The sequence below is a fragment of the Triticum aestivum genome, chromosome 2D, assembly GCF_018294505.1.
Source record: "Triticum aestivum cultivar Chinese Spring chromosome 2D, IWGSC CS RefSeq v2.1, whole genome shotgun sequence".
Taxonomy (NCBI): domain Eukaryota; kingdom Viridiplantae; phylum Streptophyta; class Magnoliopsida; order Poales; family Poaceae; genus Triticum; species Triticum aestivum.
Genome location: NC_057799.1, coordinates 342,088,800 through 342,112,267, shown reverse-complemented (window position 1 = coordinate 342,112,267; position 23,468 = coordinate 342,088,800).

Sequence of the window (23,468 nt, the reverse complement as noted above, 5' to 3'; positions counted from 1 at the left end):
CGGCGCGGTCAGTCGAAGTCGGGGTCAGCATCCTGCCGCTCGATTCCCTCGTCGTCGCTGTCGCTGTCCTCCTCGTCACTCCCGCTCGAGGAGGAATCTTCATCGTCGGAGGAGCTCTCCGCGCAGCACTTTAGACGAGTTCCAAGATCTCCAAAGACCTTGACGGAGAGCAGGCCACCCTCCATTAACTTGAAGTAGAGGACGAGCCCCGCCGTCAGGCTATGGATGCGATCGAACGTCTTCCATCCACGACGGAGGTACATGATCTGAGGAGCGGGGAAGTCGACGTCGACCCACGTGCCGCCGCTCCCGCAGCCCCTCATGTGCAGCCTGAGGGTCTGGGGCGGATCGAGCTCCATCTCCTGAGCGAAAGGGGTGGGGAGGCGGAGACGACGACGCGGTGGCCGGCGTAGCCTGATGAAGAACTCGCGGGGCTGGTCCCCGACGTGGCCCTCCATCGCGGGAGGCATCGCTGGCGGAGGCACGACCATCGCGCCGCCTCGCCCCCCTCTCCCCTGACCACCACGGCGACCTCGGCCTCGCCCCCTCCCCCTTCCTCTCGTAGCCGGCTCCACCGCCGCGAGCTCGTGGGAAGGAGGAACGCGCTGTCGAGCGGCGACCCTCGCCCCCACCGTCGAAGGACCTGCGCCCCCTCTCGCCATGACGGGTGGAAGGAAGGAGCAGAAGTGAAAGACGATGGATGCTGCGAGAATACAGAGGTGACATCCCCCTCCCCCTCCTTATAAAGAGGCGGGGTCGAGGCCCGACCGCCCCACTCGGCCAATCCAGCCATCGGAGGCGCAGGGAATCAGGACCGAGCCGCTGCCCCAATCAGCGGCGGCCCGGTTTCCTGCCCCCGCCGCCTGCCACCTGCATGGAGGACACGTGGCGAGGGAGCAGAATCGAGGGGACGGGTGAGGCGACCGTTCCACGCCCCGTGATCATGGGGCGTGGGCGCCTTGAAGACCGCGACCCGAGTCCACCCAGTAAATGAGCCGCGCCTCCACGCCTCCCTCTTTTTATGGGGAAGGCGCGAGCCGCCTCTTTACCACGATGTGACGCATGCCTGCGGGAACCGCCCCACGCATGACCCCCACGTCACGCACAACCCCCCCACCCGCGCGTTCAACGCGGGTCGTGGGGAAACGCAGCGAATGAAACAGTTACTGCGGTAAAATCTGCCCCACCTGCCCGCGCACCGTTCTGAGCCTGGCCCAACAACGTGTCGCGCTTATGTGTGGCCCAGGACCGGGGGCTCCTGTCGGTGTACAAAAGTAGGGGCTCTCCTTTTGACCCCTTTACTTGTGCACGGGCAGTCAGAGCCACGCGCCACGGCCGCACGTAGCAGGGCAAAGGAGGGAAGCCGGAGATAAGCCGAAGCACAAGACAATCAAGACAACGCCAAGATCAGAGACACAAAGAGCAAGAGGGCGAGGTGGACTCCCCCGGCAAGATCCTTGCCAGGGCGGCCTCCGCGGCCCCGGCAAGAGCCTTGCCGGGGAAACTTGCCCAAACACCAGCAGAGCGAGCCACCCTTGAGCCCAAAAGGTTCCAAACGCTACCAACAACTGTACTAGAACTAGGGCTCGGGAGGCACCTCTGTGGTGGCATGCAGATCTTTGTCAAGATCGTAAACATGTGAGATCAGATGAGGACCAGAAGACGGCGACCCTCGGCGGGATCCTAGCCGAGGGGATCCACAAGGCCCCCAGCAAGCGCCTTGCCGGGACGACTACAACGCCACGGCAAGACCCTTGCCGAGGGCATCGGCAGGGCCACTGCCAGGCCCGCACCAGCCAAGACTCCACCGCCGTCCCCAAGCAGCTGCTAGCTCAACCAGCTGGGCAGGCACCTGCATGGCGACGGGCGGCCTCTACTCCAACTCAGCAAGCACCTGCGTGGTGGCATGCAAATCTTTGTGAAGGCTCCACCACCACGCCACCTCAGCAGCCTGCCTGCCTACATGGCGCTGCATGCATCGCTGGCCTGGGCGCGTGTCGAAGCAAGGCGAGGCGGCGACGGACGGGACGAGCCTCGTTCCCATCCCGGATAAAGCTAAGGGACACCTAAGCGATGCATTAAATGCGTCTTGTCCTGTAATACGGGCGATAAGCTCGCGGCATTGCAGACCTTTCCACCTCCTGTGTGCCACTGTGGCAACCCCTTTCGCCTATAAAAGGAGGCTCAAGGCAACCAGGAGAGGGATTCGGCTTTTTTGGGCAAGTTACACCCCGTAGCTAGCTCAAGAATACAAGAACACTCAATACATCCACCAAAGCAGGACTAGGGTATTACGCATCCTCGCGGCCCGAACCTGGGTAAATGATCCGTGTGCTTTTTGTTAGCATGCTCTTCTCACAACCCCGCGCCCGCCAACCGTAGAAGGGATTCCAGTGATCCCATAGGTGTCGTTCCCACCGACAATTCTCCTTTCCCTATTACTTTTTCCCTTCATAGTTTATTTTTTTAATAGAATTTATTTCAAAAATTCTAAATTCTAAAGAAAATGTTCAGAACTTTAAAAAATATCAAATTATAGAAAATATTCAGAATTCCAAAATTTTGTTGGTATTTTGAAGAACATTCGGAACTTCCAAACATTACCCATTTTTTCAAAAACTTCTATTTTTTCAAACTTGTTCGAGATTTCTAAAAATAAAATGGCATTTAAAAATGCTCCAAATTGGAAAAACATTTTTTCTTAGTGAAATTTTCACATTTCAAAATAATGTTAAAAGATGCAATATTTTGTAAAATGTTATGAATTTTCAACATATGTTCCCGTTCTAAACAAATGTTCACAAAATTAAATAATGTTCATGTTTTTATAAAAAAATTGTTGTCGTCAAAAAATGTTTATGAATTTTAAAAGATGATCATGTTTCAAATTGTCTTTGCGTCTTTCTAAAAGTGTACATAATTAAAAAACTGTTTAGGATTTAAAAAATTGTTCATGTTTCCTACAATATTCAGAAACTTCATACCTTAAAATCTCTGTGATTGAAAGGAAAAGTAGATTAAATAATTCATGGGCCTTCTCTGGCGTACAATGGCGTAACAAAACTCTTAAATGCTCTCGATCAATGAATGAAAAAATAGCGGATTGATTACTTCACACCCGGCAAAACCGGGAAGCTAAATGTTCCTTTTTCACGTGTACACAGGGTTTTGCTTGCACATATAATCCTCACTAACTTTAAATGCATACTATTTTTTCCTCCCGTTGCAATGCACGGGCATATGTGCTAGTACATACTTAACATAGTAACAACACATTTTAAGAGGCTAAGGGCCAACAACCATATGGTCCATATCTACATACTTAACATAGTAACAGCTAGCACATTTTAAGAGGCTGAGGGCCAACAACCACAACTATCCGCTGGAAGCAGCTTGATCACGATGACTCGGCATTTCGTCAATGAAAAGGAAGAGCCCTCGCGTGCCTTGGTAGAGCATGAGTAGAACAGTGTCTCAAATTTCCCAATGTGGATGCATTGCCACGACAAGCGAGAACTTGTTAATTTGAATGGTTCCATTTCTGCGGGAAATGCAGTACCTTGCAATCACTTTGGCGTTATTAGCAGGCAGAAGTGTAATTCGACCATGCCGGGAAATTGATCTAGGAACTGCTACATCGGGCAATTTCTGTTGAAATGTAGAATAAAAACCAATTGTAACATATCATTGAAGATATATATATATATAGTTTATGAGCATCAACATAAAAATATGACTTTATACCAGCGTTTTGTGCACACAGTTGGTCTTGTTCAATGTGTGCACCATAGGTATAATTAATCCCATCCAAAATCCAGCATTCATACGCTGTGCTATCTCTGTCACATTATCAACAAAGTTTATGACATGCTTCAAGTCCTTCTAGTGAAATTTGGTACGCTTAGTAACATACAGATCATTCACTATGCATCCAACATATCCTGCTTAAAAGGTGGAAAGGTATTATATATTCAGAACATGGCCAGAGAATATATAGTGCGCATAAATTGGTAAATAGAATTTGTTACTGCCTAGGAACGACATAAATTGGTAAATAGAATTTGTTACTGCCTAGGAACGGAGTCAGAAAATGAAATCACAATTGGTTTCTTAAATAGTGATCAATTAGTCAGAACAAATGCCCCGATTTTGCTAAGTAATATGCTAGCATGGAGAAAGTTGAAATGACACTAACCTCGATCAGACTTTGATCGGCTGATGACGTTGGGGAAGTAAACATCCATGTTAATTAGACCAGGCTGTGGTGCACGCACTAGAATTTTATGGCCAGCTTTCAATTCATAACACTTAGACATTTTTCTCCAAAGGTTCGCATCAAAATAGGAGTGACCATCTTTATCAAGTTTTACGCTAACCGTCATTGTAAATCCATGCTGCATTGTCAATATGACATCCATGGAGTCATCAGCAAAGTAAAGCCCAAGATTTCCTTCTACTCCTCTTCTTGCAAAGCAAGGGATGCACTGATTGAAATAAAAATTAAGATCATAAATTAGATATATTGAAATAACAAAGCAAGATGGGAGTAACCGATAGAGCAGATCAATATATAGATGAAAGCAAAGTGCAAAAATATATGATTAAAAATAAATAATGTAACAAAGATTTGATACAAATATGAGAGTAATTGAATAAACAATACATCATATATTTTCCTAATATGGGGGGGAACTCGGCTTCGACATCTAGGCTGCACGTGGCACCGTACCTTTTATCCAGATGTAGCAACACACGATATATGTTCACAAATTTAGGCCATGCTGACCGTGGTAGGTTGAGATTGAACATACCGAGTGCTCCCTGAAGTCATCCAGAATGGTGAGATAGAACTTCGTTTCCGACTGGCCGCGACCACACTAGCCCGATTTGTGCTCGCACTGTGGACACATGAATGAAAACCCTCGAATTAGCTAGAAGAAAAATGAATCCACGATGATTTCCGCTGGTTGATTAACACCGACGGACGGACTGTGATAAGAATGAGTGAATATTTCGCTAACTTGATTACCTTCTCCATGAGAAAAATCCCCGGCCCAATCCCACAGAAAACCCCAATCGACCAGAGTCTAGAATGTCGGCGGAGATAGGCGGTAGAAAGCGTTAGGGGTGAAATCCCGTGTCGTTTGGAGCGCGACCTCCGCCCGCTGATGACAGCCGTCAAGCTTAGGGTGGCCGCCGCGGTAGAAGTTGATGAGGTGCAGAGTTGCGGAGTTGCGGAGGAGTCCGCGGTGAGTGGGTGGGAAAGAGTGGGTGAGGGTTTTCTTTTTCCTTTTGCATGTGTGGGTGAACACACACGGTTCAAAGAGGCGATGGAGATGAATCGTGTGCGATAGTAAATCACCGACATTGAAGAGGAATCCAAATTTCCTTTGTCCTTTGTCCATGAGTTTTTTTTCTAAGATGAACATAAACCCTGGAAATTGCCGTGTTCAAATTTGGCACTTTTCCAGGTTCATTTACAATATTTAGGGGATTATGTGCATTATTTAGGTATTAATGCACATAATTCAAATTCAAAAAATCGGTGCATGAAAAGGTGCACGAGAACGGTATGGAAAACCATGATCGTGCTATTTAGTAATTTCTCATGCTTTTTACAAGGAATGTGCAGATATTTCATGGAAATATGTGGCAATAATCAACCACAAACACGTCGTTTATTGGTTTTTCAACTGTAGAAAAATGAAATACATGCTTGAAAAACATGACGGCTGGTGATACGTCCATTTTGCATCATGCTTTTATATCGATATTTATTGCATTATGGGCTATTATTACACATTATGTCACAATAATTATGCCTATTCTCTCTTATTTTACAAGGTTTACACGAAGAGGGAGAATGCCGGCAGCTGGAGTTCTGGGCTGGAAAAGGAGCAAATATTAGAGACCTATTCTGCACAACTCCAAAAGTCCTGAAACTCCATGGAAGTCAGTTTTGGAATATATAAAAAATATTGGGCGAAGAAAGCACCAGAGGGGGGCCACCCACCATCCACGAGGGTGGGGCGCGCCCCCTGCCTCATGGCCCCCCTGGCAGGCCTCCGGTGCCCATCTTTGGCTATATGAAGTCTTTCGCCCTGGAAAAAATCAGAAGGAAGCTTTTGGGACGAAGCACCGCAGGCTCGAGGCAGAACCTGGCGAAACCAATCTAGGGCTTCGCGGAGCTGTTCTGCCAGGGAAACATCCCTCTGGGAGGGGGAAATCATCACCATCGTCATCACGATCGATCCTCTCATCGGGAGGGGGTCTATCTCCATCAACATATTCACCAGCACCATCTCATCTCAAACCCTAGTTCATCTCTTGTATCCAATCTTTGTCTTAAAACCTCAGATTGGTACATGTGGGTTGCTACTAGTGTTGATTACTCCTTGTAGTTGATGCTAGTTGGATTATTTTGTGGAAGATCATATGTTCAGATCCTTTATGCATATTAATACCCCTCTGATTATGAACATGAATATGATTTGTGAGTAGTTACGTTTGTTCCTGAGGACATGGGAGAAGTCTTGCTATAAGTAGTCATGTGAATTTGGTATTCGTTCGATATTTTGATGAGATGTATGTTGTCTTTCCTCTAGTGGTGTTATTTGAACGTCGACTACATGAAACTTCACCATTATTTGGGCCTAGAGGAAGGCATTGAGAAGTAATAAGTAGATGATGGGTTGCTAGAGTGACAGAAGCTTAAACCCTAGTTTATGCGTTGCTTCGTAAGGGGCTGATTTGGATCCATATGTTTCATGCTATGGTTAGGTTTACCTTAATACTTCTTTTGTAGTTGCGGATGCTTGCAAGAGGGGTTAATCATAAGTGGGATGCTTGTCCAAGGAAGGGCAGTACCCAAGCACCAGTCCACCCACATATCAAATTATCAAAGTAACGAACGCGAATCATATGAGCGTGATGAAAACTAGCTTGACGATAATTCCCATGTGTCCTCAGGAGCGTTTTCCTTTATATAAGAGTTTGTCCAGGCTTGTCCTTTGCTACAAAAAGGATTGGGCCACCTTACTGCACCTTGTTTACTTTTATTACTTGTTACCCACTACAAATTACCTTATCACAAAACTATCTGTTACTGATAATTTCAGTGCTTGCAGAGAATACCTTACTGAAAACCGCTTGTCATTTCCTTCTGCTCCTCGTTGGGTTCGATACTCTTACTTATCGAAAGGACTACGATAGATCCCCTATACTTGTGGGTCATCAAGACTCTTTTCTGGCGCCGTTGCCGGGGAGTGAAGCGCCTTTGGTAAGTGGAATTTGTAAGGAAAAATTTATATAGTGTGCTGAAATTTACTGTCACTTGTTACTATGGAAAGTAATCCTTTGAGGGGCTTGTTCGGGGTATCTTCACCCCGACCAGTAGAGCAAGTAGTTTCTCCTCAACCTACTGAACCTACTGAAAATGTTTACTTTGAAATTCCTTCGGGTATGATAGAGAAACTGCTAGCTAATCCTTTTATAGGAGATGGAACATTACATCCCGATTTGCACCTGATCTATGTGGATGAAGTTTGTGGATTATTTAAGCTTGCAGGTATGCCCGAGGATGTTACCAAGAAGAAGGTTTTCCCTTTATCTTTGAAGGGAAAGGCATTGACATGGTTTAGGCTATGTGATGATATTGGATCATGGAACTACAACCGATTGAAAATGGAATTTCATCAGAAGTTTTATCCTATGCATCTGGTTCATCATGAACGTAATTATATATATAATTTTTGGCCTCGCGAAGGAGAAAGCATCGATCAAGCTTGGGGGAGGCTTAAGTCAATGTTATATTCATGCCCCAACCATGAGCTCTCGAGAGAAATTATTATTCAAAATTTTTATGCTCGGCTTTCTCTCAATAATCGCTCCGTGCTCGATACTTCTTGTACTGGCTCTTTTATGATGAAGACTATTGAATTCAAATGGGATTTATTGGAAAGAATTAAACGCAAATCTGAAGATTGGGAACTCGACGAAGGTAAGGAGTCAGGTATAACACGTAAGTTTGATTGTGTTAAATCTTTTATGGATACCGATGTTTTCCGTGAATTTAGCACTAAATATGGACTTGACTCTGAGATAGTAGCTTCTTTCTGTGAATCCTTTGCTAGTCATGTTGATCTCCCTAAGGAGAAGTGGTTTAAATATCATCCTCCCATTGAAGTAAAAGTAGTTGAACCTATTAAAGTTGGAGAAAAGACTATCACTTATAATGTTGATCCTATTGTTCCTACCGCTTATATTGAGAAAGCATCTTTCCCTGTTAGAATAAAGGATCATGCTAAAGCTTCAACCGTGGTTCGTAAGAGTAATACTAGAACACCTACACCCCCTGAGCAAATTAAAGTTGAACCTAGTATTGCTATGGTTAAAGATCTCTTGGTCAATAATATTGATGGGCATGTTATTTACTTCTGCGATGAAGCTGCTAGAATGGCTAAGCCTGATACTAGAGATAAACATAGACCTGTTGTTGGCATGTCTGTTATTTTTGTCAAAATAGGAGATCACTGTTATCATGGCTTATGTGATATGGGTGCTAGTGTCAGTGCAATACCTTATACCTTATATGAAGAAATTATGCATGATATTGCACCTGCTGAGATAGAAGATATTAATGTTACTATTAAGCTTGCCAATAGAGATACTATTTCACCAGTTGGGATTGTTAGAGACGTTGAAGTCTTGTGTGGGAAAGTTAAATATCCCACTGATTTTCTTGTTCTTGCTTCCCCACAAGATAACTTTTGTCCCATTATATTTGGTAGGCCCTTCTTGAATACTGTTAATGCTAAGATAGATTGCAAAAAGGATGTTGTTACTATTGGTTTAGGGGATATGTCTCATGATTTTAATTTTGCTAAATTTTGTAGACAACCCCATGATAAAGAATTGCCTAGTAAAGATGAAACTATTGGTCTTGCTTCTATTGCCGTGCCTCCGAATGGTCCGTTAGAACAATATTTGCTAGACCATGAAAATGATATGTTTATGAATGAAAGAAGGGAAATAGATGAAGTATTCTTTAAACAGGGACCTATTTTGAAACACAACTTGCCTGTTGAAATTTTAGGGGATCCTCCTCCACCCAAGGGTGATCCCCATGTTTGAGCTTAAACCATTGCCTGATACTCTTAAATATTCTTATCTTGATGAAAAGAAGATATATCCTATTGTTATTAGTGCTAACCTTTCAGAGCAGGAAGAAGAGAAATTATTGAAATCTCTGAAGAACCACTGTAACATCCCACATTTTCAATTTGGAATGTTATACATGGGTCATCATATGCATATCATATTTTATTTGCTTTTCGTTTGTGATCCTTGAAATCTTAAGCAACTCAAGGACCCACGGAGAGAGTTGGGCATTTCGTTATTTTCATATTTGAATTTTTCTCAAATTTGAAAAGAGGATCATTTTGGTTTTAATATTTTTCTCCCCAAAATATTTCCAATATTAAAAATAAAAGAGAGGAGATAAAATGACTTCTCCAAAATAAAAGAAATATTGGATAAAAAATGTTAAAATCCAAAAAAATATTTTTATTTGGATTTTATTGCTATTTTATTTGAATTAGAAAAATATGCATTTTTCAAAATTGCATTATTAGGCCAGAAAATGTTCAGTTTGTTCTAAATATTCTATTTAGACGGTGAAAATTGTTTTTGGCATTTTTAGAATTTTTTTAATATTTATTTAGGATTGTTTCGGCGGAATTTATTTGAAAAAAATCACGCGCCGAACTGGGCCGGCCCTGCTGGGAGCCCGGCCTCGGCCCAGCGCCCGCACCGCCTCGCGCCGCCCATGTCCGCACCGGACACCGGCAAGGAGTCCGGGTCGCTGCCGCCCGCGCGCCCCCTCTCCCAAGTCGGAGACCCCAGGGGGGGCCTTTATAAGCCGCCGCCCCGGCCCCCTCTCGCCACAACCACCGCCGCCGCAGCAGCAAGCAACAGCAGCCACCACCGCCGCTGGCCCCGCGCCGCCGCCGCTACCGTAGCTCCGCGCTGCGCCGCCGCAGCCGCGCCGCTCGCCCCGCCCCGCCGACGCAGCCCCGCTGGAGCCACCGTCGTTGAACACTGCCGACCCACCGGTTTTTTTCGGTGAACCGATATAAACCGCCGCCAGTTTTTTTGGTTTAGATCTAGTTTGGTTTTTTAATAGATCGGTTTCCCCGGTTTTCTTGGTTTAGAGCTATTTTGCGAACGTTCGTTCGTTTAGATCTTATAATGAACGAATTCGTTCGTTTGTCTCTGTTAGCGGACGTTTGTCCGATAGATTTTTCTTTTTATTTTATTTTTTGGCCAGGGACCTATCCGCGCATATTTTTATCGCAGATTAGCCCCTGATCTTCAAACCCTCGCAACTTTTCAACCGTTCATCAAAATCCAGTGAAACCAACGCCAAAATCTTCGTCTCGAACCTCTCTTTCTAGTTAATCAACTTGAACATGGTTTTCACAATTTAAAATTTGGTTTCAAGCAGATTTGATTTCGAACTTCTTTTGATCATAGTTTAGTCCCGTAGCTCTGATATGATTGATTCTTTTTGCAAATCGAAGTTCTTCAGTTGAACTTTCAGTTTGGATCTTTTTATTTGAGTTTTACCCTTGCATCTATGCTTGAGTGCTTATGTATGCTATTGCTTGTTTGCGATAGAATTTTCGGAGTGCGAAGCGTGCTACTACGAGTCTCTAGGTTTGCAGATCGTCAGCAAGGCAAGTAACACTTTGCTCATAACCCTTATTACCCAGTTTTTATGCATTAGTTTCAACTCTCAAACATTGCATGAGTAGGATTGATAACATGTGGGTATTGGGAAGTAGCTGATGAGGTAGAACCTATTGTCCTTATTATCAAACCCTGGGAGTTACTTCTACGTTATGCTTATACTGCTATGTTATGCTCGTAGACGTGGTTTGGTTGAGTGATTCAAGATAGCAGTGAGATTATTTATAAACTAAGGGTTTATTCAAGGTGGCTACTTTAACACACATCTGGGTGGATTGTTTGTGGGAACCTGGGGGATCCAGTGTTGTCCAAGGAGATCCCGGGGCATCCGTGTGATCATCCCATGGTTCGCCACCCAGGCTCAAAGGGATCATAAGATTATTCATGCTAGAAACTTTCGTGTGCAGCCACAAGCCATTATGGGCTCTGGCATAGTCGAGTATGTTGTGTGACCTCTTTTAGTGGTAAACTAGCAGATGTAGGGGATGTAGGTGGTATGGTTTACCCGTCGAAAGAGTTAATGCCTCTGAAAGACCGTGTCTCGGTCATCCGATTCTCAAACACCATGTAGTGCGAGAAATCCAACAGAGGAGATTGAGTCTTGTGGGGAAAAGTGTGCAAACCTCTGCAGATTGTACAATCTAATCATGGTTAGCCGTGTCCCCGATTATGGACATCTTGAGTCTGGTTATTGAAGCATTGATGTGATCTCATAACTCTAAATTAATTTGGTGGGTTATTAATACCGCTTAATTGGGATTGAGATGGGGTTACCATTCTCAATGTTTATCAACTACCATGATAGTTAAACAAAATATATTCCTTTGTTGTAGTGAAAATTGGCTTTTCGCAAAGACATGATAACCATAGAGCCTCCACCAGCCATATATGCATGTAGTGATAGCATTTACCTTGTTCATTCCTCTATTGTGTTATTTTGCCAGCAAATTCCATGTGCTGACCCGTTTCGGGCTGCAACGTATTATGTTGCAGACTTTTCAGACGAAGAGTAACGTGCGCTAGGTCGTTGTCGTGCACTCAGCTATGCCGTTGGAGTTGATGGACTCATTTACCTTCGATGCTCCGGTAGTTATCTTTATTAGATGGCCTTAAGCCATATTATTGTAATAAGTTCTCTTTTAAGACATTCGATGTAATAAGTGTGTGATTGCACTCTGTTATAAAACCTCCAAGTACTGTGTGTGTCAGCATTATCGATCCAGGGATGACATTTATACACAGAGATTTGACCGTCTGAGGTAGGATCGCTACAAGATGGTATCAGAGCACACGCTGATTGTAGGACACGACCACTAAGATAAGCCATAGTTCACTCCTCTCTACTCATTTCTGACTCCTCTCCATTTTCCACTCTATAGATGGCGGACTCAAGGAACAAGTTTGCTCAACCGGATGAAGACACACCCTTTGGACGACACTTGAAAGAAGTCACTAGGTACCTGAACATCGGAATACCGAGCTTCACCGAGACCTACACCGCCACTTTACCAGAAGAGGAGCGCTGGATGATGCGAGTTCAAGTTCCAGGAAGGACATTCACGCCAGTTACTGAGCCCATAGAGTTTTCCTTTGATGCCCCAACCTGGAGTCTAGGAAAGAGCATGGCAGCTCACATCGCCATGGGACGCATCTACGAAGTTTATCACAAGGATCTTAAGGACACCATCTGCCAGATATGTGGGCGCCGAGATGAGCAATGGGAGATGATCAACACCAGGAGGGACAGGTCCATTGCAGCTTTCATCTAGGAGTTAAACCAGCACATTCATCGCCAGGAGAACCAAATGTGCGCAAGCATGATAGAACTAAAGAAGGCGATGACCAGGAACATGGAGCTTGAAGAGGAACTCAAGTCTACACGCGATGGATATGAGGAGGAAATTGCAATACTAGTAGAAAAGAATGACGACCTGACAAGGAAGCTAGGAGTATTCATGGGAGACCCCGCGCTAGGAGGAGATGACGACCATCACGAGGACTACATCATCATCGACGACACCGACTCCAACCCCGATAGTAGTGATGATGATTACGAAGACGAAGCTGGAGCGGATATCTTGGAGTCTTCCACCGATCAAAATTTCTAGATGACCACCATATTATTAGTAGTAATTCCCCCATGTATATAGTAGTAGTCCGAGTATTTTGTAACGGTAGATTAGATCGTTTGTATGCCTTGTTTGACTTGAGTGGTATGAAACGAATGTGTTTGTCTCATGTGCATATGGGTAGTGCTTTTCCCTTTAGACCTCACTCTATTCTAATCTCTTCCCTCTAAGCCCATCAGATGCCTCTGAGACATGACCCCGGATTTGTCTTCCCACCGGAGCTCACTCAGTTGATCCAATAGCAGAATGCCTTGATGCAGCTACTAGTCCAGAACCAAGGCAACAACAATAACAACAACAACCCACCGCCACCAACTCCAGTTGACAACTTAGCCCATTTTCTGAGGTTGAATCCGTCGGTGTTTTCCAATAGCACCGAGCCGATTGTTGCTGATGACTGGCTACGCAGGATTGGAAGGGAGTTGACCACCGCAGGTTGCACAGATGCTGAGAAGGTGCATTTTGCCGCACATCAATTGGATGGACCCGCAGCCTCATGGTGGGAGAATTACACCGACACTTTCCCTATAGCCAATGTTACTTGGGATCAGTTTCAGCAAGTGTCCCGCACTGCACATGTCTCAACTGGAGCTATGAGCATGAAGAAGCGTGAGTTTCGCAACTTACGCCAGGGAAATCGTACTGTGGGGCAGTACGTGGATGAGTTCAGTAAGCTAGCTCGCTATGCCACGGATGATGTGGCCAGGATGCCACAAAGCAGGAGAAGTTTATGGAAGGGCTGAATGATGAACTAAGCATGCAGTTGATGGTGGCAACATTTACTAACTACCAGGAGTTGGTAGACATGGCTCTTATGATTGCAGGGAAGCAAAAGCAGATAGAGAGCCGCAAGAGGAAATATGGGCAAGGGAAGTATAACTCTGGAGCAACGCAGAAGCCTCGTTTTACTCCTAACCCGGGAGGATTTACCCATAACCATGGAGGACACACATAATAGTTTCCATAACCACAGTGGTCCCAGGAATGGAAATGGGAATGGAGCAAGCAGCAACCAGAACCGTTCCAACCCAGCAACACCAGCTAAGAAGGACCTGAGTCATGTCACCTGTTACAAGTGCGGGAAGACTGGGCACTACGCCAACAATTGTTTTGAGCTGAAGAATGGCAATGGGAATGGAAGCTTTGGGAAGAAACCCAATCCCTTCACCAGAGGTCAGGTGAACCACATCAACGTGGAGGAGGTTGAAGATCAGCCTGACGCAGTGATTGGTAAGTTTTTGGTTAAGTCATTTACCGCTCTTGTTCTTTTTTATACTGGTGCATCGCATTCATACATATCAAGGGGATTTGTGGACAAGTTTAAGTTACCCACCATAGCCCTTAGGTCACCCATGTTAGTAAGCTCGCCAGGAGCAGAGTATATGGCCAGCCGATGGTGTGATCGGTTACCTTTAACCATTGGCAGCCATGTTTTCCCCTCAGACCTAATAATTTTGGAGACACAAGGATTGGATATAATACTAGGCATGGACTGGCTATCAAAGTATGGAGGAAACATTGACTGTGCTAGTAAGTCAATACTTCTCACCACCCCGGAGGGAAAAAGGATTGAGTATGTATCTAGGCATGCGCCAAGGAGAACCCAAGTAAATTGCCTCTTAGGAGTTGTTCAGGAGGAAGTGCCTGTAGTGAAGGATTACCCTGATGTATTTCCAGAGGAACTACCAGGCATGCCGCTGGATTGAGACATTGAGTTTTTGATAGAGCTGTTGCCAGGCACCGGAGCGATATCGAAGAGACCAAACCGGATGCCCGCAAATGATCTGGAGGAGATTAAGAAGCAAATTAAGGAGTTACTGGAGAAAGGTTACATTCGACGAAGATCGTCACCGTGGGGAGCCCCAGTGCTCTTGGTTGAGAAGAAGGATGGATCTGTGAGAATGGTTGTTGATTACGTGTGTTGAATGAAGTGACGATCAAGAGTACCCACTACCGATGATCAATGATTTGTTTGACCAGCTGCAAGGAGCTAAAGTGTTCTCCAAGACCGATTTGCGATTAGGATACCACCAGCTGAAGATCCGAGAACAGGATATACCTAAGACAACTTTTACCACAAGGTACGGGCTATACGAGTATACGGTGATGTCATTTGGATTGACTAATGCCCCTGCCTATTTTATGAGTATGATGAATAAGGTGTTCATGGAGTTCTTGGACAAGTTTGTCGTGGTGTTCATTGATGATATTTTGGTATACTCGAAGAATGAAGAGGAACACAAGGAGCATTTGCGTTTAGTTCTCGAGAAGCTTAGGGAACATCAGTTATATGCCAAGTTCAGCAAATGTGATTTTTTTGGTTGAAGGAAGTTGGATTTCTTGGACATGTTATATCAGGACAAGGTATAGCAGTAGACCCTAGCAAGGTTCAGTCAGTCACTGATTGGCTAGCACCCACCTCAGTAGGAGAGATCCGCAGCTTTCTTGGACTCGCGGGATATTAACGGAGATTTATTAAGAATTTCTCCAAGATTGTGACGCCTATGACGGAGCTGTTGAAGAAGGACACTAAGTTCAAGTGGACCGAAGAGTGTGAGGCCAGTTTTCAGGAGCTGAAGAACCGTTTGGTTACAGCCCCAGTGTTGATTCTGCCAGATATACGCAAGGATTTCCAAGTGTATTGCGATGCTTCTCGCTTAGGACTTGGAGGTGTACTTATGCAAGACGGAAGAGTTGTTTCATATGCCTCACGACAGCTTCGACCGCATGAGTGGACTTATGCCACACATGATTTGGAGTTAGCAGCTGTAGTTCATGCACTCAAGACTTGGAGACACTTTCTTATTGGAAATCGTTGTGATGTGTACAGGGATCAGAAGAGTTTGAAGTACATTTTCACACAGAAGGAGCTAAATCTCAGGCAAAGGAGATGGTTGGATCTTATAAAGGATTATGACATGAAGCTACACTATCACCCAGGCAAGGCCAATGTTGTAGCAGATGCTTTGAGCCAGAAGAGTTATGCCAATACTCTCATAAGCGGAGGATTACCAAAGGAGTTAGCCGAAGATCTCAGGGAGCTTCGTTTGGAGATAGTCCCTAGAGGTTTTGTCGCAGCAATGGAGGTTCAGTCAACATTATTGGGAAAGATTCGAGAAGCTCAAAAGGATGACAAAGAAATTGCTGAGATCAAGGAGAAGATGAGTAAAGGAAAAGCCAAAGGTATCGTGAGGATGAGTACGAAACCTTATGGTTTGAGGACCGTGTTTATGTACCCAATAATGCAGAGATCAGGAAGTTAATACTTCAGGAAGCTCATGACTCGCCATACTCGATACACCCCGGAAACACCAAGATGTATTTGGATTTGAAGGAGCGTTTCTGGTGGACTGGTATGAAGAAGGATATTGCCGAGTATGTAGTAGTGTGTGATGTATGTCAGAGAGTAAAGGCAGAACATCAGAAGCCCGCAGGATTACTACAGCCTATGCCGATACCCGAATGGAAGTGGGACAAACTTGGCATGGATTTCATCACCGGATTACCCAGGACCCGATCGGGATATGATTCTATCTGGGTAGTAGTGGATCGTTTGACCAAAGTGGCTCACTTTATCCCAGTGAAGACCACCTATACGAGTGCGAAGTTGGCCAAGATATATATGACCAGGATCGCATGTATGCATGGAGTTCCGAGGACCATCGTATCCGATAGAGGGACTCAGTTTACTTCGAAGTTTTGGCATCAGCTGCACCAGACTTTGGGTACCAGGCTAGAGTTCAGTACAACCTTTCATCCGCAGACAGATGGATAGACCGAGAGAGTCAATCAGATGCTGGAGGACACGTTGAGAGCTTGTGCGCTAAATTATGGATCTAGTTGGGATGATAATCTGCCTTACGCGGAGTTCTCATACAACAACAGTTACCAAGCCAGTTTGAAGATGGCCCCTTTTGAAGCCTTGTATGGACGGAGGTGCAGGGCACCGTTGATGTGGGATGAAGTTGGAGCCCGTCAGTTGTTTGGACCAGATTTGATCAAAGAGTCAGAAGAGAAGGTTAAGTTGATTCGTGATAGACTGAAGGTAGCTCAGTCGAGGCAGAAGAGTTATGCAGACTCAAAGCGCAAGGAGGTAGTTTATGAAATCGGAGACAGAGCATATCTTCATGTGTCACCTCTGCGAGGAGTAAAACGATTTGGAGTTAAGGGAAAGTTAGCCCCGAGATTTGTAGGACCATACCGAGTTTTGGAGCGTATGGGAGAAGTGGACTACAAGTTGGAGTTACCCGAATAACTGTCAGGAGTTCATGATGTGTTTCACGTTTCCCAGCTGAAGAAGTGCCGTGCAGAGATGGCCGATATTCCTCTGAGAGATACAGTGCCCCTGGAAGCAACACAATTGGATAGTGATTTGACCTACGAGGAGAAACCTGTCAAGATTCTTGAGTTTGCCAGCCGAGTCACACGCAGCAAGGTTATCAAGTTTTGCAAAGTTCAGTGGAGCCATCATACCGAGGATGAAGCCACCTGGGAACGAGAGGAAGACCTACGGAAAGACCACCCACACCCATTTTCTAGCCAACCCGAATCTCGAGGGCGAGATTCATCTTAAGGGGGGTAGGTTTGTAACATCCCAAATTTTCAATTTGGAATGTTATACATAGGTCATCATATGCATATCATATTTTATTTTCTTTTCATTTGTGATCCTTGAAATCTTAAGCAACTGAAGGACCCACAGAGAGAGTTGGGGATTTCGTTATTTTCATATTTGAATTTTTCTCAAATTTGAAAAGAGGATCATTTTTGTTTTAATATTTTTCTCCCCAAAATATTTCCAATATTAAAAATAAAAGAGAGGAGATAAAATGACTTCTCCAAAATAAAAGAAATATTGGAGGAAAAATGTTAAAATCCAAAAAAATTCTATTTGGATTTTATTGCTATTTTATTCGAATTAGAAAAATATGCATTTTCAAAATTGCATTATTAGGCCAGAAAAATGTTCACTTTGTTCTAAATATTCTATTTAGATGGTGAAAATTGTTTTTGGCATTTTTAGATTTTTTTAATATTTATTTAGGATTTTTCCTTTGGCGGAGTTTATTTTAAAAAAAATCGTGCGTCGAACTGGGCCGGCCCCACTGGGAGCCAGGCCTCAGCCCAGCGCCCGCACCACCTCGCGCCGCCTGTGTCCGCACCGGACTCCGGCAAGGAGTCCGGGTCACCGCCGCCCGCACGCCCCCTCTCCCAAGTCGGAGACCCCCAGGGGGCCTTTATAAGCCGCCGCCCCGGCCCCCTCTCGCCACCACCACCGCCGCCGCAGCAGCAAGCAGCAGCAGCAGCAGCCGCCGCCGTTACCTGCCGCGCTTGCCGCTGCCGCTGACCCCGCGCCGCTCGCCCCGTCGACGCAGCCCCGGCGGAGCCGCCACCGCCGCCGTTGACCACCGCTGACCCGTTGGTTTTTTTTGGTGAACTGGTATAAACCGCCGCCTGTTTTTTGGTTTAGATCTAGTTTGGTTTTTTTAATAGATCGGTTTTCCCCGGTTTTCTCGGTTTAGAGCTATTTTGCGAATGTTCGTTCGTTTAGATCTTATAACGAACAAATCCGTTCGTTTGTCTCTGTTAGCGGACGTTCGTCCGATAGATTTTTCTTTTTATTTTATTTTTCGGCCAGGGACCTATCCGCGCATATTTTTATCGCAGATTAGCCCCTGATCTTCAAACCCTCGCAACTTTTCAACCGTTCGTCCAAATCCAGTGAAACCAACGCCAAAATCTTCGACTCAAACACCTCTTTCCAGTTAATCAACTTGAACATGGTTTTCACAATTTAAAATTTGTTTTCAAGCAGATTTGATTTCGAACTTCTTTTGATCATAGTTTCAGTTCTGTAGCTCCGATTTGATTGATTCTTTTTGCAAATCGAAGTTCTTCAGTTGAACTTTCAGTTTGGATCTTTCTATTTGAGTTTTACCCTTTCATATATGCCCGAGTTCTTATGTATGCTATTGTTTGTTTGCGATAGAATTTCCGGAGTGCGAAGCGTGCTACTACGAGTCTCTAGGGTTTGCAGATCGTCAGCAAGGCAAGTAACAGTTTGATCATAACCCTTATTACCCAGTTTTTATGCATTAGTTTCAACCCTCAAACATTGCATGAGTAGGATTGATAACATGTGGGTATTGGGAAGTAGCTGATGATGTAGAACCTATTGTCCTTATTATCAAACCCTGGGAGTTACTTCTACGTTATGCTTATACTGCTATGCTATGCTCGTAGACGTGGTTTGGTTGAGTGATTCAGGACAGCTATGAGATTATTTATAAACTAAGGGTTTATTTAAGGTGGCTACTTTAACACACATCTGGGTGGATTGTTTGTGGGCACCTGGGGAATCCGGTGTTGTCCAAGGAGATCCCGGGGCATCCGTGTGATCATCCTATGGTTCGCCACCCAGGCTCAAAGGGATCATAAGATTATTCATGCTAGAAACTTCCATGTGCAGCCACAAGCCATTATGGGCTCTGTCATAGTTGAGTATGTTGTGTGACGTCTTTCAGTGGTAAACTAGAAGTTGTAGGGGATGTAGGTGGTACGGTTTACCCGTCGAAAGACTTAATGCCTCTGAAAGACTGTGTCTCGGTCATCCGATTCTCAAACACCATGTAGTGCGAGAAATCCAACGGAGGAGATCGAGTCTTGTGGGGAAGAGTGCACAAACCTCTGCAGAGTGTACAATCTAATCATGGTTAGCCGTGTCCCCGGTTATGGACAGTATCTGGTTATTGAAGCATTGATGTGATCTCATCACTCTAAATTAATTTGGTGGGTTATTAATACTGCTTAATTAGGATTGAGATGGGGTTACCATTCTCAATGTTTATCAACTACCATGATAATTAAACAAAATATATTCCTTTGTTGTAGGAAAAAAATGGCTTTTCGCAAAAACATGATAACCATAAAGCCTCCACCAGCCATATATGCATGTAGTGATAGCATTTACCTTGTTCATTGCTCTACTGTGTTATTTTGCCAGCAAATTCCATGTGCTGACCCATTTCAGGCTGCAACGTATTATGTTGCAGACTTTTCAGATGAAGAGTAAGGTGAGCTAGGTCGTTGTCGTGCACTCAGCTATGCCATTGGAGTTGATGGACTCATTTACCTTCGATGCTTCCACAATTATCTTTATTAGATGGCCTTAAGCCATAATATTGTAATAAGTTCTCTTTTGAGACACTCGATGTAATAAGTGTGTTATTGCACTCTGTTATAAAACCTCAAAGTACCGTGTGTGTCAGCATTACCGATCCAGGGATGACACTTATACACAGAGATTTGACCGTCTGAGGTCGGATCGCTACAAGCGCCGTGCTGCTATTAGATATACTCTGGATGTTCTTAAGGGCATTAGTCCCACTCTATGCCAGCACAAAAGAAAATTGGAGAAAGACGCTAAACTGGTTGTTGATCACCAACGACGGTTAAATCCTAAGATGAAAGAAGTGGTAAGAAAAGAAATACTAAAGCTTCTAGAGGCAGGTATAATTTATCTGTTGCTGATAGTCAGTGGGTAAGTCATGTCCATTGGGTCCCTAAGAAGGGAGGTATTACTGTTGTTCCTAATGATAAAGATGAATTGATCCCATAAAGAATTGTTACAGGTTATCGAATGGTAATTGATTTTCGCAAACTAAATAAAACTACTTAAAAGGATCATTACCCTTTACCTTTTATTGATCAAATGCTAGAAAGATTATCCAAACATACACATTTTGGCTTTCTAGACGGTTATTCTAGTTTCTCTCAAATACCTATGTCAAAAGAGGATCAAGAAAAGACCACTTTTACTTGCCCTTTCGGTACCTTTGCTTATAGACGCATGCCTTTTGGATTATGCAATGCACTTGCTACCTTTCAAAGATGTATGACTGCTATATTCTCCGACTTTTGTGAAAAGATTGTTGAGGTTTTCATGGATGATTTTTCCGTATATGGAACTTCTTTTGATGATTGCTTGAGCAGCCTTGATCGAGTTTTGCAGAGATGTGAAGAAACTAATCTTGTCTTGAATTGGGACAAGTGCCACATTATGGTTAATGAAGGTATTGTCTTGGGGCATAAAATTTCTGAAAGAGGTATTGAAGTTAATAAAGCTAAAGTTGATGTTATTGAAAGGATGCCGTGTCCTAAGGACATTAAAGGTATAAGAAGTTTCCTTGGTCATGCCGGTTTTTATAGGAGGTTCATTAAAGACTTCTCAAAAATTTCTAGGCCTCTGACTAATCTTTTACAAAAGGATGTTCCTTTTGTCTTTGATGATGATTGTGTAGAAGCATTTGAAATAATTAAGAAAGCTTTGATTTCTGCACCTATTGTTCAGCCACCTCATTGGAATTTACCCTTTGAAATTATGTGTGATGCTAGTGATTATGTTGTAGGTGCTGTTCTAGGACAAAGAGTTGATAAGAAATTAAATGTTATCCAATATGCTAGTAAAACTCTAGACAGTGCCCAAAGAAATTATGCTACTACTGAAAAAGAATCTTTAGCAGTTGTATTTGCTTGTGATAAGTTCAGACCTTATATTGTTGATTCTAAAGTAACTGTTCACACTAATCATGCTGCTATTAAATATCTTATGGAAAAGAAAGATGCTAAACCTAGACTTATTAGATGGGTTCTCCTACTACAAGAATTTGATTTGCATATTATTTATAGAAAGGGAGCTGAGAACCCCGTTGCAGACAACTTGTCTAGGTTAGAGAATGTTCTTGATGACCCACTACCTATTGATAATAGCTTTCCTGATGAACAATTAGCTGTCATAAATGCTTCTCGTACTACTCCATGGTATGCGGATTATGCTAATTACATTGTTGCTAAATTTATACCACCTAGTTTCACATACCAGCAAAAGAAAAAAAATTCTATGATTTAAGACATTACTTCTGGGATGACCCACACCTTTATAAAGGAGTAGATGGTGTTATTAGACGTTGTGTACCTGAGCATGAACAGGAACAGATCCTACGCAAGTGTCACTCCGAGGCTTATGGAGGACACCACGCTGGAGATAGAACTGCACATAAGGTATTGCAATCTAGTTTTTATTGGCCTACTCTCTTCAAAGATGCCCGTAAGTTTGTCTTGTCTTGTGATGAATGTCAAAGAATTGGTAACATTAGTAGATGTCAAGAAATGCCTATGAACTATCCACTTGTTATTGAACCATTTGATGTTTGGGGCTTTGATTATATGGGACCGTTTCCTTCCTCTAATGGGTATACACATATTTTAGTTGTTGCTGATTAGATTACTAAGTGGGTAGAAGATATTCCAACTAGTAGTGATGATCAGAAGACCTCTATTAAGATGCTTAATGTCACGACCGGTTTTTCAATAAAATATTTATTGAGAGACCAATCCCTTTTACGGACCAGTAAAGAAGAATTCCTTCTCACTGGTAGACAATATCTTGGTCACAGAAGAAAAATACCAGGAGTACTGAATATAATACAAGGTTGAGCGGGGACTGCTCAACAATTTATTACATGAATTCTGATAAAAAATAACGGCGGATAGGGTGGCATAACTACTAACTCACGATAACAACGATGGTGGAAATATCACCGCGAAGTGGGTGATATGACTCCTGAAAACTACAGCTCTTCGAGCGTCGGAGTGAGGCTCGAGGAGACTTATTGCGGGTGGCGGAAGCGTATATAATACAAGTGACCAATATCCGGGATCGCACAGGACTGACTGGGACTCCTCTAGGCGTCGGACGCACTATCAAATTCTTCATCCAAGAGATCGCCTTCGTCAACATCTGGCCAAATCAACAAGCCAGGTGAGTACTATGAAAGTACTCGCAAGACAGTTCGGACATAAGATATAACAAATGTAAACATGAAGCGTAAGGATGGAATAACAAGTGCGTTCAGACATAGAGACAATAATGCATGGGAAAATAACAGAGAAGTCGGGCGGTAGTCCTCCCGAAATCCCAAAGTAAATACTGGGTGCCAAATGAGGGTCTGAATGACTCCTCGAGAGGAAACTGCAAGAATAGTAATACTGGTGCCAAACGAGGGTCTGAATGACTCCTCGAGAGGAAACTGCAAGGATAATAATGCCACAGTCGGGCGTCGGGGCGACACCACATAAAGGGCTTATAACAGAAAATGAAGGCAGTGCGTGCCACAGTCGGACGTCTGAGCGACATCACATACAGGGCTTATATTGAAAGTAAGAGACAAACATGCCACAGTCGAACGTCTGAGCGACATCACATAAAGGGCTTATTTTCGTAACTTAGTAGCTCATGAATTTTTAAATCATATCACGAGAATAATCAGACATGAGATAAACAACAGGGTTAGTCCATCCACAGGAGTAACGTTCCGCCAAGTCTACTACTCAAGCTTACTTACCGGAACGAAGGATATACCACGAGGTTACGACATAGACATGGATACGCTGATCACGATACTTGACTATGGATACGATGACTCGGAAGGATTTGACTCTGCAGAGTTTGTACTTTAACCACAGCCAACGGATTTCAGTAGTCACGAGGACTAGTTCCGTTTATGGTGTTTTGGAAGAAACACGTCTAAC